The sequence below is a fragment of the Schistocerca nitens genome, chromosome 6 (genome assembly GCF_023898315.1).
Source record: "Schistocerca nitens isolate TAMUIC-IGC-003100 chromosome 6, iqSchNite1.1, whole genome shotgun sequence".
In the NCBI taxonomy this organism is placed as follows: domain Eukaryota; kingdom Metazoa; phylum Arthropoda; class Insecta; order Orthoptera; family Acrididae; genus Schistocerca; species Schistocerca nitens.
This window is the reverse complement of record NC_064619.1, coordinates 19317190-19322456: the sequence shown is the minus strand read 5'-3', so window position 1 is coordinate 19322456 and position 5267 is coordinate 19317190. Positions and strand designations below refer to the sequence as shown.

The 5267-nt window shown below is 51.4% G+C and overlaps 1 non-coding gene across 1 annotated transcript; it reads left to right on the top strand.

Moving 5' to 3' along the window:
* The first annotated feature begins 3450 nt into the window (after window positions 1-3450).
* Trnat-ugu (transfer RNA threonine (anticodon UGU)) lies at window positions 3451-3525 on the top strand. The gene has a single exon. It is a non-coding gene; the product is annotated as a tRNA-Thr (tRNA).
* The last annotated feature ends 1742 nt before the right edge of the window (window positions 3526-5267 follow it).

Below are 5267 nucleotides of genomic sequence, written 5' to 3'. Positions count from 1 at the left end.
CACTCTGTCGAACGCATGATCGAAGTCAATAGCGACGAGTGCCCCACGCACTCGGCATGCCGCTGCTAATGCAATGATATCTCGATAGTCACTGAGCGCCGTATGTACGTTGCTCTTACCGCCGAGGCAAGTTTGATCGATGAGGAGTCTATCAGAAAGTGAAGACCGCAGGCGAGCCCCAAGGATGCGCGCGAAAATCTTATAGTCGCAGTTCAAGAGAGTGAGTGGTCTATAATCTCCTGGATTTCTGCCACCGCGTGGTTTGGGTATTGGGATGATGATACCCTCCGTGAATTCGACAGGTATCTCAGTCTGCGGTAACAGGAGTTCGTTGTACATCTGAATCCAGGTCCGTCCCATGAGGTATGCAAAGGCGCGGTAAAATTCAATTGGGAAGCCGTCCTGTCCTGGGGACTTGTTCGGTGCCCCCCTGGCAATTGCGTCTGTCAGCTCGTCCTCTGTTATCGCTGTGATGAAAGTCTCTGCATCCAGTGGTGGTCCTCTATCTGGCATTTCCGAGATGACATCATGTAGTGTCTCGTGGTTCACATGTACAGGTCCATATAACTGGCGGAAATAGTCGGTAAACACATGCGCAATATCACGCTGGTGCACAACTTGCTGGCCAGTTTCAGAGATTAGTTCCCTGATCAATGTCCTGCGTCGTCGTTGGCGTTCACGTACCACGTGGTGCATGGAGGGGGTTTCGGCAGCAACTGTGTCCGCCAATCTCGCCCGGACCATTATACCTTCCATTCTTAGTCTCGTCAGCTGTAATAACTTGGCTTTTATCCTGCGCATGACCGTGTGCCTTTCCGGCGATGGTTGTTGGGTCATCAGCTCCCTCAGGGCTGTAAAATAAAAATCAGCCGTCGTGCGGTTCCACTGCGATTTGTCCTGCCCGTATCGTATCAACGTTCTCCGTAATGTTGGTTTTGCGCATTTAATCCACCACTGGAGAACCGAGGTGTATGCTCGTTGGCGGCGAACGCAGGTCTCCCAGGCCGCCTCTATCGACCGGTGACATTCAGTGTCACGTAGAAGTGCACAATTCATTTTCCAGTGACCTTTACTCCGCCATATCTTCTGACGCGTTAGTGAAATCGTACAGACGTACGCCATATGATCCGTAAAAGCCGCTGACCAGATTTCGGCATCCAGTATCGCCGTCCGTAGTGCTCGTGTCACATACACCCTATCAAGTCTACTCGCCGAGTGTCCCGTGACAAACGTATAACCCGGTCTGTCACCATGCTGCAGTTCCCAGGTATCCAGAAGCGCCATTTCGGTAATCAACGCACGCAGTTCCATGCATGGCACGTAATGAGGTACTTGGTCCTTTTTGTCGACGACACAATTAAAGTCGCCGCCCACTATATAGTTATCAAAGCGTCCAGCGAACAACGGTGCTATCTCTTCGGTGTAAAAAGTCGCCCTTTCTCTTCGTTTTGTGGAGCCAGATGGTGCGTATAAATTGATGAAACGAACGCCGTCGACAGTGATCGCTATGCCACGTGCCGAAGGGAGAGACCTGACGTCTTCCACTCCTATTCCTTCCCTGGTGAGAATCGCTACACCGCATCCACTTTCATCGTGCACTGAATAATGTGCCTCGTAACTGTAGAACTCTGGCGGCGATGTGAAACGCACTTCTTGTAGGAGTACAATGTCCACGTCCGCAGCGCGTAACATATCTTTCAGCATCTGAATTTTAAGCGGTGTCCGTATGCCATTAATGTTTATCGTGGCAATGCGGTACGCCTGGCTTGTGTTCATCAGTTGTAGGGCGGTGTCATTAAGCGGCCATCTGCACCCCCGGCGCTCCGCATCACACTAAGTTGGTCAACATTTCCCGACCCCTCCCGGCCTCTGGCCAGGACTATCCTCAATCGTCGCGTTCGTATTTTCATCCTGTTCCTGTTGGTCCATTTCTTGCGCCCAGTCCCCCAACATATTTCCGGAACTGGTCGAAGGATGGGAGGTAACGTTGTCATTGCTCTGATGTTGGACAGTTGTCATCTCCACTTCCGCCTTCCGGTCACCAGAAGGAGAGTTCAAGTTATCATCGCTGTGTAGTTCCTGCATCGTCATCTCGGTATCTGTGGAATCCACTGGTCTCAGGTCGATACTGTCGTTGTCGTCCACTGTCCCCTCGGGACTATGGCTATCGTCAGCAGAAGTCAGTCGACGCTTCTTTCTTCTCTTCGGCGAACGCTGTTTCCGTTGCCTTGCTTCCGCATCGGCTGTTTGGGTTGCGTATCCTCCGTCTTGGGCCTGGCCTATCACGCTCTCGGTGGAAGCACTAGCAGCCACCACGGATGAGCCTGGAGCGGCCGTCAGCTGCATCTCTTGTGTGGTGTCCTGTGTCTGTTGTGGAGGAACCGACGGTCGGAGTTCCAGTCCGTTGGTGTCCATGTTCTCTATAGGGGGCAGCTGCTGGAGCCTATCGGAAATCTCCCTCACGTCGCCTCTCAGGGCTTCCACAAAGGTCAACGGTAAGACAGTCGTCTGTTGTGGCGCCTGAACGTCATCCCGTGGAGTTTGCACTAAACGTCGCTGGAGGCATTCCGAGCGGACGTGACCTTCTTTCCCGCACCCCGAGCAAGTGCGAGGTTGCCCATCATAGATTATAATCGCTCGACAACCTCCTATGTACAAATAAGAGGGGACGTGCTTGCGCAGTTCTATCCGTATTTGTCTCACCCCATTTAAAACGGGATACGTGGTAAAACTAGTCCATTTTTCGGCCACATGGGATAGAACTGTACCGTATGGTCGAAAGGCGTCGGTAACAAGTTCAGACGGGACCTCAAACGGAAGTTCGAAGACTCGTATAGTGCGGATCCCCATTCCCGCGTGATCGACTGTAACCGCACCTACATTCCCGTCGGCATGACAGAAACGATACCCGTTCGGTGATCGTTGTAGAAGTCTGTCGCAAGCAGCCTCGTCAACAAGTTTGACATAGACGACGTTTGAAACGAGCGATAAATTGATTCCCACGATTTCCTGTGGATCGATTTTTACCTCTTCTCTGAAGAAACGTTCAATCTCGTGTGCCTTTGGTCGTGTATAGTCGTTCGCAAAACTGAACTTCAAAGTCGTTTTTCTGTACGAGTGTGCCATCTCGTTCTAGACTCACAACACCGCACACGCGAAGCTGCTCCGGCGTAAACAAACAGGCGCGCGCACCACAGCGCGGCCGGCTGGCAACACGGTCCGCACTGTGTCACTGCCGAAGGCAGACTGCTTACATGGCAGACGCTCTATCCATCTGAGCCACCGAGGGCACAGAGGATAGTGCGTCTGCAGGGACTTATCCCTTGCACGCTCCCCGTGAGATCCACATTCCCAACATGTCCACACCACTACATTCGTAGTGCGCCTAATAGATATTTGCCCATCATACTCATTACTCGTGGCAGATTAATCTACCGCACTATCCTCTGTGCCCTCGGTGGCTCAGATGGATAGAGCGTCTGCCATGTAAGCAGGAGATCCCGGGTTCGAGTCCCGGTCGGGGCACACATTTTCAACATGTCCCCAGTGAAGTATATCAACGCCTGTTTGCAGCTAGGGTGTCTATTTAATTATCATTTCATTTCTAGCAAAGCTGCATGGTCATCCACTGCATGTGTTCTTTCGGGAACAGATACTACCGTCATACACACTAATTAGTTCTTCAGTGCAGATCCTACATCGACGGTGCTGAGCCTCACACACGTAGCCAGTACGTGCGACTGTCCTCGAAGTATTTCAGTCGCTCCGTGGACACGAGCAATAAGGTCCCCCGTTGACGTTACAGGTGTACCATACATCGTACTCTTCATGCTGTCCCAAAGAAAATAGTCGGGAGGTGTCAGATCTGGTGGCCGTGCTGGCCATGGAATTGGTCTACTGCCAGTCCATCGACTGGGGTATGTGACGTCGAGGTGATTCCGGAAACGACGTGAAAGAGTGCCGGAGCTCTGTCATGTTGCAGCAATATGTCCATCCGAACATTCAGTGCCGTTATATCCAATAGGGTAGGCTAAACATCTCTGACAAATGTGAGGTACATTGATCTTGTTACTCGGTTTGGCAGCTGTGGCCCAATGATATAGACACCAAATATCCAAGCCAGATGTTAATAACAACCCTGTATTGGTGATTTTCAGTCACATGCGCAAGCGGATTTTCGTCCGCCCAAACATGCATATTGTGCACGTTTAACACGACGTCTGTAGTAAATGTGCATCATCATGAAAAGCCCCAAACTCGGGAATTGTGGCTGAAGTATTTGTAAATACCACTGCGCAAGCTGTACTGGATTTTTGCAGATGGTATGGATGGAGCCGGTTTTCGCGGACAGCACGCGAAACGTCACTTTTACTCGTGGGCAGCGCCTGTGCCACCTGTCGAGTGTGCCGGCCGCTCTGGCCGAGCGGTTCTAGGCGCTTCAGTCGGGAACCGCGCTGCTGCTACGGTCGCAGGTTCGAACCCTGCCTCGGGCATGAATGCGTGTGATGTCCTTAGGTTAGTTAGGTTTAAGTAGTTCTAAGTTCTAGGGAACTGATGACCTCAGATGTTAAGTCCCATAGTGCTCAGAGCCATTTGAACCATTTGAACCTGTCCTGTGGTGTGTGGCTGGGTCCTCTTCGGAGATTGTCAGCACGTCCTCCTCCAACTGTAGTGTTCGAGACGGGCTTGGAAGACCCGCATCACGTTTTGGTTCAAAATGGTTCAAATGGCTCTGAGCACTATGGGACATAACATCTGAGGTCTTCAGTCCCCTAGAACTTAGAACTACTTAAACCAAACTAACCTAAGGACATCACACACATCCATGCCCGAGGCAGGATTCTAACCTGCGATCTTAGCAGTCGCACGGTTCCAGACTGTAGCGCCTAGAACAGCTCGGCCACCGCGGCCGGCATCATCACGTTTTGAAACGTACCAGAGTGAGACCAGTAGACTGGGGATAGTATTCGCAAGTACCAAGAACAAAGAGCTACTTCTTTACAGTGGGCACACCTCAGGCAGAAAATTCCAACGTACGACTTTGCAGCTTCTCTGAGGCACGTCTCCATGGCCGCGAACGTGGAATGATGTGCTGTACATCTGTTTGGAAAACGTTCCGCTTACAGTCTTGCAGCAGCTCTCCCATTGCAGTTCGCTTTCCCGTATGCAGGCAACATGTCTGTCATTTTCGCAAGTGTGCACTGGTACATTTCGAGCTGCTGTCAATAAAGTTACTGCACTGTCAGACCATACAACGTCCGCAGTAG